Raw genomic sequence first — 12,712 nt, forward strand, 5'->3', positions numbered from 1 at the left:
ATAGCCCAACATTAGCCTCCTTTAGCTTAGCGGTGGAGACGTGAAGTCATGTGACCGTGCTGTAGTTCCTTTATAGCCCAACATTAGCCTCCTTTAGCTTAGCGGTGGAGACGTGAAGTCATGTGACCGTGCTGTAGTTCCTCTATAGCCCAACATTAGCCTCCTTTAGCTTAGCGGTGATGAGGTGAAGTCATGTGACCGTGCTGTAGTTCCTTTATAGCCCAACATTAGCCGCCTTTAGCTTAGCGGTGGAGACGTGAAGTCATGTGACCGTGCTGTAGTTCCTTTATAGCCCAACATTAGCCTCCTTTAGCTTAGCGGTGGTGACGTGAAGTCATGTGACCGTGCTGTAGTTCCTTTATAGCCCAACATTAGCCTCCTTTAGCTTAGCGGTGGTGACGTGAAGTCATGTGACCGTGCTGTAGTTCCTTTATAGCCCAACATTAGCCTCCTTTAGCTTAGCGGCGGAGACGTGAAGTCATGTGACCGTGCTGTAGTTCCTTTATAGCCCAACATTAGCCTCCTTTAGCTTAGCGGTGGTGACGTGAAGTCATGTGACCGTGCTGTAGTTCCTTTATAGCCCAACATTAGCCTCCTTTAACTTAGCGTTGGAGACGTGAAGTCATGTGACCGTGCTGTAGTTCCTTTATAGCCCAACATTAGCCTCCTTTAGCTTAGCGGTGGAGACGTGAAGTCATAGCCCAACATTAGCCACCTTTAGCTTAGCGGTGGAGACGTGAAGTCATGTGACCGTGCTGTAGTTCCTTTATAGCCCAACCTTAGCCTCCTTCAGCTTAGCGGTGGTGTGGTGAAGTCATGTGACTGTCCTGTAGTTTCTCTATAGCCCAACATTAGCCTCCTTTAGCGTAGCGGTGGAGACGTGAAGTTATGTGACCGTGCTGTAGTTCCTCTATAGCCCAACATTAGCCTCCTTTAGCTTAGCGGTGGTGTGGTGAAGTCATGTGACCGTGCTGTAGTTCCTCTATAGCCCAACATTAGCCTCCTTTAGCTTAGCGGTGGTGAGGTGAAGTCATGTGACCGTGCTGTAGTTCCTCTATAGCCCAACATTAGCCTCCTTTAGCTTAGCGGTGGAGACGTGAAGTTATGTGACCGTGCTGTAGTTCCTCTATAGCCCAACATTAGCCTCCTTTAGCTTAGCGGTGGTGTGGTGAAGTCATGTGACCGTGCTGTAGTTCCTCTATAGCCCAACATTAGCCTCCTTTAGCTTAGCGGTGGTGTGGTGAAGTCATGTGACCATGCTGTAGTTCCTATAGCCCAACATTAGCCCAACACCCTCTCTTGCTCATGGACAGCACTTTCTTTCAGGTTGGCAGTTGGTTTCACTTGTGAGCCTTTGAAGACCCAGTTGTCTTTTCCACTGCTCAGAGCCCTGCAGGAGTCCCCACCATCCGCATCAGGAATAACCCCCCCAAAAAACCTCCAGCTGTTACTCCATAACACAGCTGTAATGCAGGAGTGCCACAACAGAACAGAACTCCAGAGGATGCACTGTGCAGGGTTTGGATATTCATTCTCCACCAAGAACACTTTGATGAGCACATGTTGCCATCAACTGTCCCGTTAGACACTAGAGAGACATCGGAGACATCGGAGGCACTACAGACACATCGGAGACATCAGAGACACTACAGAGACATTGGAGGCACTACAGACACATCGGAGACATCAGAGACATTACAGACACATCGGAGACATCAGAGACACTACAGAGACATTGGAGGCACAACAGACACATCGGAGACATCAGAGACACTACAGGGACATCAGAGACACTACAGAGACATCGGAGGCACTACAGACACATCGGAGACATCAGAGACACTACAGAGACATCGGAGGCACTACAGACACATCGGAGACATCAGAGACACTACAGAGACATCGGAGACATCGGAGACACTACAAAGACATCAGAGACACTACAGAGACATCGGAGACACTACAGAGACATCGGACACATCGGAGACACTACAGAGACATCGGAGACACTACAGAGACATCAGAGACACTACAGAGACATCGGAGACACTACAGAGACATCGGACACATCGGAGACACTACAGAGACATCGGAGACACTACAGAGACATCGGAGACACTACAGAGACATCAGAGACACTACAGACACATCGGAGGCACTACAAACACATCGGAGACATCAGAGACACTACAGAGACATCGGAGACATCGGAGACACTACAAAGACATCAGAGACACTACAGAGACATCGGAGACACTACAGAGACATCAGAGACACTACAGAGACATCAGAGAGACTACAGAGACATTGGAGACACTACAGAGACATCGGAGACATCGGCGACACTACAGAGACATCGCGGACATTGTAGACACTACACAGACATCGGAGACACTACGGAGACATCGGAGACACTACAGAGACATCGAAGACATCAGAGACATCAGAGACATCAGAGACACTACAGAGACATCGGAAACATTGGCGACACTACAGAGACATCGCAGACATCGTAGACACTATACAAACATCGGAGACATCGGAGACACTACGGAGACATCGGAGACACTACAGAGACATCGGAGACACTACAGAGACATCAGAGACACTACAGAGACATTGGAGACACTACAGAGACATCGGAGACATCGGCGACACTACAGAGACATCGCGGACATCGTAGACACTACACAGACATCGGAGACACTACGGAGACATCGGAGACACTACAGAGACATCGAAGACATCAGAGACATCAGAGACACTACAGAGACATCGGAAACATTGGCGACACTACAGACATCGCAAACATCGTAGACACTACACAAACATCGGAGACATCGGAGACACTACGGAGACATCGGAGACACTACAGAGACATCGGAGACATCAGAGACATCAGAGACACTACAGAGATATCAGAGACACTACAGAGACATCGGAGACACTACAGAGACATCAGAGACACTACAGAGACATCGGAGACATCGTAGACACTACAGAGACATCGGAGACACTACAGAGACATCGGAGACATCGGAGGCACTACAGACACATCGTAGACACTACAGAGACATCGGAGACATCAGAGGCACTACAGAGACATCGGAGACATCGGAGGCACTACAGACACATTGTAGACACTACAGAGACATCAGAGACATCAGAGACACTACAAAGACATTAGAGACACTACAGAGACATCGGACACACTACAGAGACATCAGACACATCAGAGACATAAGAGACATCAGAGACATCGGCACTATCTGACCACATGCAGAGCAGGGGGTCTGAATTAAGACACTCATTTTAAATGTTGCTGCCACTACACATGCATGAGTGAGTGTGTGTGTGTGTGTGTGTGTGTGTGTGTGTGTGTGTGTGTGTGTGTGTGTGTGTGTGTGTGTGTGTGTGTGTGTGTGTGTGTGTGTGTGTGTGTGTGTGTGTGTGTGTGTGTGTGTGTGTGCTTTGTTTTGCATGTTTCTTTTACATGTCTTCCTCCCCCCGTGTATTTTTACCTCTGCTACGTGGTGTGTCAGCTGACCTCGTGCAGCTGTCACTCTGCTGCCCGTATAAGTCTGCAGGTATTATTAGACACGCGCACACACACACACACACACACACACACACACACACACACACACACACACACACACACACACACACACACACACACACACACACACACACACACACACACACACACACACACACTTTTGGTGTGCACGTAGAACAAAACACATTTCAAAGGAATTGTATTTTCTGTCCTTCCTCCTCACACTTCGAGAACAAATCCAATCAGACAAATTAAAGACACATCCTCCTCCTCCTCCTTCTTCTGGTGCATGCTGGGAGATTTTGGAGTGTGAGCGGAAGAAAAGAGCGACGTTTAATAAGCTACATTTTTCCGTTTGTGCTGTTTTATGGGTGTTAGGTTCATATAGTTTATCGGTGATGGTTTACTTTGCTTAACTTTTGGGTCTTTTGGTGCTGTTTTTGGGGTGTTTTGCGGGCTTCTCCTGCCGGTGTCTCGCCGGCCGGCGTCTGACGCCATGGTGAATGGAGACTTTGCCAGACTCACGCGGAAGCACGGCATCAAAATATCGGCCGGCTTCCCATGCACTGTGGAGGATATCGGGCTGGCTGTGGGGGAGAAGGTCGGACACAGCAGCATTAGCCTAAGTCCCTGGCGCGGATGAACAGTGCGGTCGTGATCTTTCTGGACCAGGTGGAGAAAGTGAACCGCGTTATCGAGACAGGCATCACGGTGAGTGAAATGTTTGTGCGGGTGCAGCCGCTGACGCTCCCGCAACCAAAGTGGTTCTGTCCAACGTCCCTCCCTTCATAACTGATGAGTTCCTCAGTAGAGAGCTATCCAGACACGGGAAACTTGTTTCTCCGGTGAAGAAGATGCTGTCTGGGTGTAAGTCTCAGTTACTGAAGCACGTGGTGTCTCATCGCAGACAGGTCTATATGATACTGAACAATCGGAACGCGGAGCTCAACCTCCGTTTTCACGTTAAAGTAGATGATTATGACTACGTGATTTTTGAAACCTCGTCAGTTATGAAGTGTTTTGGTTGCGGGGAAGAGGGGCACACCGTGAGTGCCTGTCCGGGGCGCGGGGACTCGACTCCGCCTGGTCCGGATGTCACTTCTGCCTCCGCGCCGGGGCCGGCTGCGGCCGTGCCGGTTGTAGTGGAGCAGCGGGCGGCTGCTGTTGCTGAAGGTGGGGTGTCTCCAGCGGCGGTGTCCGCTGGTGCGGCCGCTGTGGTGGTTGAGGGCTCCCCTCCGGAGGCGGCGGCGGCTGCTGAGGGAGGGGTGTCTCCAGCGACGGTGGCCGTTAATGTGGCCGCTGTGGCGGTGGGGGGCTCCCCTCCGGAGGCGGCGGCGGCTGCTGAGGGAGGGGTGTCTCCAGCGACGGTGGCCGTTAATGCGGCCGCTGTGGTGGTTGAGGGCTCCCCTCCGGAGGCGGCGGCGGCTGCTGAGGGTGGGGTGTCTCCAGCGGCAGCCGCTGTGGCGGTGGGGGGCTCCCCTCCGGAGGCGGCGGCGGCTGCTGAGGGTGGGGTGTCTCCAGCGGCGGCCGCTGTGGTGGTGGGGGGCTCCCCTTCGGAGGCGGCGGCGGCTGCTGAGGGTGGGGTGTCTCCAGCGGCGGCCGCTGTGGTGGTGGGGGGCTCCCCTTCGGAGGCGGCGGCGGCTGCTGAGGGTGGGGTGTCTCCAGCGGCGGCCGCTGTGGTGGTGGGGGGCTCCCCTTCGGAGGCGGCGGCGGCTGCTGAGGGTGGGGTGTCTCCAGCGACGGTGGCCGTTAATGTGGCCGCTGTGGCGGTGGGGGGCTCCCCTCCGGAGGCGGCCGCGGCTGCTGACAGCGCCTCTGCTCCGGAGCAGCCGGCTGTGGCTGTGTCCGACGGGGCATGCGGGGGTGTTGTCCAGGGTGTGGGTGATGGTAAGGATGTTCACGAAAGGGAGGTTGTGGTTTTGTGTAGAGGTGAAGAAAATCAGGTGGGGGGAGAAAAATAAAAAATAAAATGGTGAAAAAAACAAGAAAAAACTGAGGTAATGTAAAAAATGGTAGAGACGGTGAAGTCTGCCAAACACAGGAGGAAAGTATGGTGAAAACAGGAGAGGAGAGGAAAACATGGGGTGAGCAGGTGGAGATTGCTGAGATGGAGGATGAAGAGGTGGAAACAGCAATAGCAACAAAAAAAAGACTGCTAATAAATGCAGAAGCACAAGGAACAACGCACCTACTGTTAGAAAGAGCAGCAAAGGAGGGAGCGAGGGAAAGAGAGGAAGAGAGCAAGGGCAGACAGATGAGAGTGGGGATGAGTGTCGGACGGCAGTGACGTGATAGGGTTCAGTGACAGTCAAAAGGGAAAAATGTACACAGCGGAAATGATTAAAAACTATCTACTCCAGACAAAGAACCAGCATGGGGTAGTTGTGGAAGACTATTTCCCTGATTTGGTCGTTTTTTGTTCTTCGGCCAAATTCCACTAGACTGGGTGCCGGAAACGGACCAGGCCCACAGTGGAGGATTCTGTACAAACCCCCCTTAAAGAAACGTACTGCCGACCTCCAGTGGAGAATTGTACACGGCGCTATCGCCTCCAACTCTTTTATCTCCGTCATTAATCCTGCTGTCAGTAACAACTGTCCATTTTGTGGTTTTAGAGAGACTGTCTTCCATGTGTTTACAGAGTGCCAGAGACTCACAGGGTTTCTTCTCTCTTAACATTGGTTTTTAGTCTTTTTAGTATAGCTTTTACAGAGAGCGTGTTTATCATGGGGGCGCCATACAGAAAGACAAGCAAGGAAAAGTGGCAGCTCCTAAACTACCTCTCTGGTGAGGCTAAAATGGCCATTTACCTAAGTAGGAAGAACAGAGTGGAAAACAGGAAGGGACAAGAAGCAAAAGCGATCTGGCTGTGCAACATCAGAGCCAGACTCTGGCTAGAGCATCGTTTTTATAAACACATCGGGGACTTGGAAGCTTTCAAACAACGGTGGTGTTATAAAGACATTGTATGTTCTGTGGTGAACGAGGATTTGCACTTTACACAGTTTTTAAGGCTTAGCTTTTTTATTTATTCTAGGTAAATTGAGTTGTGTTGTACTTGATGTAAATGTACTTTTACTAAACCTGTAATAAAGTGTTTTTGTAAAAGTCAAAAAAAGTCTTCAACTTATTTCCTGGCTCTCTCACATCACGCTCTTAGTGTGTGTGTGTGTGTGTGTGTGTGTGTGTGTGTGTGTGTGTGTGTGTGTGTGTGTGTGTGTGTGTGTGTGATGCAGGGTGGTGAGGAGAAAGGGGAGAGTATTGACGGTGGTTGTATGAGCAGAAGGATGCTCACAGAGGGAGGTGGAGAGGAAGAGGAGGGAGGAAGAGGCTGAGCATGTATTACAGTGTTGGGTTCTAAGGGAGCAGAGGGGGATTGTGATGCTAACGGCTCCATTCATATTAAAAGCCAACGTGGACAAAGCTCGTCTCACAGAGAGTCTTTGTTCCTGTCCAAAGCGGAGTCCTTCAGAAAGGCTCACAGGCTGCCAGCTGAGTCAGGTGATCAGATACTCTGGATGTCCGGCCCCTCTCCGGCCCCCATGGAGCATCTTGGGAGTGAAAGGCTTACAGTCCAAACATCCAGGGTGTCACATCAGATCCAAGAAATTTGTTGCAGGTCTGTTCTTGCATCATCCCTGTACAAATAAGATTCAAGAGCAAACTGGTCCTGGTCCTGGTCCTGGTCCTAAACAAAGAGATAATCAATAAGAAAGGTCAGAGTTGTTGAAGCGTGAGGACTTCTGCCTGACACAATAACTAGCTGGGATCATTTAAAGTCTCAGGAATAAAGATTTAAACGGTATCCTTGTTCTTCAGCAGAGGCACAGAGCCATGCTACATCCACCGTCTCAGGACGATTGAGAAGACTGATGTCCAGAGGGGTTTCTCTCTGAAAGCAGAGCAGTGAGGCTGTGGGACGGACAAACAGAAACAGACAGAAACCAGCCATAAATATATGAGTGTGAGACACTGTGATTCAGCTCCCCCTCTCTGGAGCGTGTTTACTGATTTATTTCACACACTTTCAAAATGTCAGTACAAACACACTGAATAAAGCTGCGCGGTGACATGGTGAAAATGAATGCAGGAAGTGATTGATATTAACCATTAGAGTGAAGCCGTGTCAAACAACCCGAGGAAAGTGGATCCCCCGCTCTAAGAGGAAGCCCCCTAAACTCCATCCGATGCACTTCATGTGTCTCACATGGGGCTCTGAGCTGTTGTGAAACAACAATAGCAGATAATTAAAGAGAGAGTGGGCAGATGGGAAGAGAGGAGGGGGGGGGTGTTGAGGGGGAGGGGGGGGAACATAATGACATGGATGTTATTACAGAACTCTGAAAGGGTCCACAGCTATTTCCAGCTCTGGTGGGCTGCTGCCTGTATGCTAATGTTTCTTCTTCATCCCTGCCGAGGCTGAGATGCAGCACATTCAAATACACATGACTAATGAGCCTGGGGGGGGGGGGAGTGGCAGGAAGTGAGGAGTCGGTCCTAAAACTGATGAACTCCTGGCCTCTGCATCAGGTAGCTTCCAGTGATGGACTGCAGACCTCTTGGACCCCACCTACATGCAGCACTCTCTGGAGTGAGCTGGTTTATTTCTGACTGTCAGTGTGAGTGTGTTCCTCCTGTTTGTCCACTTGACCCCCAACACTATTCCCAAGGGTGCAATACTAATCAAAGCTTGGTGGTCTATAAAGAGGTGCAGGTTTCGTATTTCCATGTTGGACCCTGAAGGCAGCATCTCCCTGGTTACCTCTCCAAAACCCCAATGGGATTTCTCTGTTGCAGAAAATACTCATTATACATTTTGGACTTTTTAGGCAGTTTTGACTCCAAACTGAATTCCAATTTTCATCCAAAAGTACGTCTTTTTTCAAACGTTTGACCTTTTGGAGTTTCAACTTTCTTTCAGACTTTTTGGACATATTGAGATCCAACTTCATACAAAAAAGTTGATTTTCGAACCTTTTTTCAGACTTTTTGACTTTTGTTTACAAAATCTGGCTTTTTATGAAAAATAGTTGCTTTTTTTTCTGAATGTTGGCTTCTCTCACAACTCCCAGAAAGAATTTGTTCAGAAATTTCAGTTTTTGCAGAGAATTTAGGTTATTTTTGACAAAGAAAAGAAACACTTTTTGTGTGATCTGTGTGTGTGTGTGTGTGTGTGTGTGTGTGTGTGTGTGTGTGTGTGTGTGTGTGTGTGTGTGTCTGTGTGTGTGTGTGTGTGTGTGTGTGTGTGTGTGTGTGTGTGTGTGTGTGTGTGTGTGTGTGTGTGTGTGTGTGTGTGCAGGTTTAAACATGTATATTTGTGGACCTGTAACGGAGTGTATCCTGGTGTGTGAGTCCTGGTTGATATATATAGCTGCCTGATGCCGATGTTGCTCAGGGTGATTGATGTGTTTTTAAATCCATGTCCATTCCACATGTGTTCTTCATGCTCTGACACGTTGCATTGTGTTGAGGATGCAGAAATGTCCGGAGAAACTGTGAAGCTGTCACAAATATGAAGACAAAGGAGGAAGAGTTAAATGTGGGGGCAGATCCAATCAAGGCAAACTGGAAATGTAGTTATTCTCAGAGCGATTTCTCACGTCACTTTGTCCTCTTCATCCTTTAGATCTTCACACACATGTGAAGCAGCATACTGTATACTCTGTCCTATTTACCTTACTTCCCCCTGCATTCTTCTCTATAAATAGTCTGGCATTGAAACTCCTCCAGCAGCTAGAAATAGTGCCGCAGAGAAACTCCTCCATCTGCTCTCTGCTCATCCATCTCTCCGACAGTCTCAGACAAAGAGCCCGTCATTTATGAACCGTCATAAATATCCAGAGAAGAAGAAGAAGAAGAAGAAGACATACTTTATTAATCCCTTACAGGGAAATTGCTTTCTCTACTCTGTTGTGTTGACACACATTAAACACACAGAGGATATACATGCACAAACACAGAGGGAATACATGCACACACAACCACATGCAGAGGAGAGGTGGCAGAGCAGAGAGGCAGCCAGGTACCCGGCGCCAAGGGAGCAGATAGAGGTTAGGTGCCTTGCTCAAGGGCACCTCGGCAGTGGCCTAGGAGGAGAACTGGCACCTCTCCAGCTACCAGCTCCCTCCATCTTTGTGAAAAACTTCTGCAGCTCACTGTGTCTCAGGTCCATTAACACATGGCTACCGTTGTGCAGCCCATTTTCAGAAGGATCCACGCAGGAGCATGTGGTCCCCATGCTGCTGGTTAAACTGGAGGGAGAGGACTAACAGAAGAGCTTTATACCAAACAACATCTGCACTGACTTACTTTAAGCATTATCCCTACTATGTACTCGTACTCCACCACTGTGTGATCTAACCTCACATGTGGAACATCCTCCTCTTTATCAGGCTCTGCACGGTGGGGATCTGGATCTCGTTGTATACTGTGCAATGACAATACAGAGGAGTTCAGATAAACCACAGGGTCAAACTATGACTAAAACCAAACAGGACTAATTCAATTGCAAAATTGAAGTTGGTTTTAGCTTGCCACGGACTCCCCAGCTCACAGCTGATTCCTGAAGCCTTCTCAGTTGACCCAGCTGAAGGTGTACCTGACGGTCTGATCCGCTGCAAACCATTCTCCCCTCTCTCCAGGTGTGCTGCATGGGTCAAGACCATCACAGTCTCACCACGGTCAAAAAGACAACTGCTTACTTCCTGTAGGACAATACAATTAACCCTTCAACATGCAGCAGCATGTCAGCCCCTTCAGGACCCCCCGTCTGATTATTGCCTGTTCTACAGCTGAGCAGCTGCCCTCACCTGCCCTCACCTGCCCTCACCTGCCCTGACACACCTGCACATCATTCCTCCATCTGAGGACCTCCTCTAAATGAAAACAACACCAGGAGCAGTGTCTCCCTCCAGGAAGTCTTTGTCCCCACAGGCTCCAACAGGACTGAAGCAGATGTTTCCCTGTTGCTTCTCCATCTCCATCCTTCAGATCCATCGGCCTGTACCGTTCATCCCCTCCTCTTTGATTCCTCTGGGGTCAATTCAAGATAAAGCGTGTGAGTGTGTGTGTGTGTGTGTGTGTGTGTGTGTGTGTGTGTGTGTGTGTGTGTGTGTGTGTGTGTGTGTGTGTGTGTGTGTGTGTGTGTGTGTGTGTGTGTGTGTGTCTGTGTGTGTGTGTGTGTGTGTGTGTGTGTGTGTGTGTGTGTGTGTGTGTGTGTGTGTGTGTGTGTGTGTGTGCAGTGTGTGTGTGTGTGTGCAGTGTGTGAGGCTTGAAGCTGCGGCTGGAACTGAGCAGAAACACGGCTGTTGATTCACTTCCAGACAGCCAGCAGATGTTTGTCTGCAGTTCCAACAAAACGCAGGCTGTCATTCCACCCAAGAAGTAGAGAGGAAGGTCCAGGATTTCATTTCTGAGAGGAGACCCGTCCCATTTTATCTTGGCTGCTTATTTTGCCAATCAGAAGGAGAGACATCGGGAGAAAAAGCTGCAGAAACCAAACTTTGCAAGAAGCTCCAAACACAAGCTGGAGACCAGGGGACACTAAAGAGAGACACACACAGCTGGAGACCAGGGACAGTAAAGAGGGCTGGAGACCAGGGGACACTAAAGAGAGACGCACACAGCTGGAGACCAGGGGACACTAAAGAGAGACGCACACAGCTGGAGACCAGGGACAGTAAAGAGAGACGCACACAGCTGGAGACCAGGGGACAATAAAGAGCGACGCACACAGCTGGAGACCAGGGGACACTAAACAGAGACGCACACAGCTGGAGACCAGGGGACATTAAAGAGAGACGCAAACAGCTGGAGACCAGGGGACACTAAACAGAGACGCACACAGCTGGAGACCAGGGACACTAAAGAGAGACGCACACAGCTGGAGACCAGGGGACACTAAACAGAGACGCACACAGCTGGAGACCAGGGGACACTAAAGAGAGACGCACACAGCTGGAGACCAGGGACACTAAAGAGAGACGCACACAGCTGGAGACCAGGGGACAATAAAGAGCGACGCACACAGCTGGAGACCAGGGGACACTAAACAGAGACGCACACAGCTGGAGACCAGGGGACATTAAAGAGAGACGCAAACAGCTGGAGACCAGGGGACACTAAACAGAGACGCACACAGCTGGAGACCAGGGGACATTAAAGAGAGACGCAAACAGCTGGAGACCAGGGGTTAGGTGCCTTGCTCAAGTGCACCTCGGCAGTGGCCTAGGAGGAGAACTGGCACCTCTCCAGCTACCAGCTCACTCCATATTAGTGAATAACTTCTGCAGCTCACTGTGTCTCAGGTCCACAAACACATGACTACCGCACGCACGCACGCACACACACACACACACACACACACACACACACACACACACACACACACACACACACACACACACACACACACACACACACACACACACACACACACACACACACACTGTGATCACTCAGACGGGTGCTCTGTTTGCTCGCAGCTGTTTGTGTGCTGGGGGGTCACCTTGCCATGCTCTGGTTAAACTCTGCACACTTTTCATCTGGTTAATATCTGGTAACATTTTGAAGGCCGCTGGAGATCCCAGATATTAACCAGATGAAAAGCATGGAGACATGTCACAGTCCACCTGATCCTCAGCAGGACAGGACTCTTTGAAACTCAAGGGTTTGAGTTGGCCTAACATACTTTAGTGCAGATTGATTTGTTGTGCTCCTATTGTTTGCAGTGTAGCTGATCTATGAAACTCTGCACATGTAAAAAACATATAGCCACTTTTAACGTTCCTTTAAGTGCTCATCTTTTGGGCATTTGGTCTTCTTTCATAGCTGTAAATCCTCCACATGTACCATGTTAGGCCTCATTTGAATCAGTGGTAACAGTAGTGATCCACAGAGAGTAACTCTGAGATGGATCTGACCTCTGACCCCCCCGGAGAGAGGGCGTGGAGCTCTATCTGCCCTCTGGGGTGTCCTTAAAGAGGGAGGGAGAAATGCAGCAGGAGGGTACAAAACAGCCATAAATCAGAGGAAGAATGTGAGAGGGATGGAGAGATAAGAGATAATGCATGAGGGAATAATGGAGGGGATAACCCTAACCCTTATAACAGTCAGCCAGGTTAATGTTGGGCAGGGTTGATATGTATCAGAATC

This window comes from Eleginops maclovinus, chromosome 20 (genome assembly GCF_036324505.1).
Source record: "Eleginops maclovinus isolate JMC-PN-2008 ecotype Puerto Natales chromosome 20, JC_Emac_rtc_rv5, whole genome shotgun sequence".
Classification (NCBI taxonomy): Eukaryota; Metazoa; Chordata; class Actinopteri; order Perciformes; family Eleginopidae; genus Eleginops; species Eleginops maclovinus.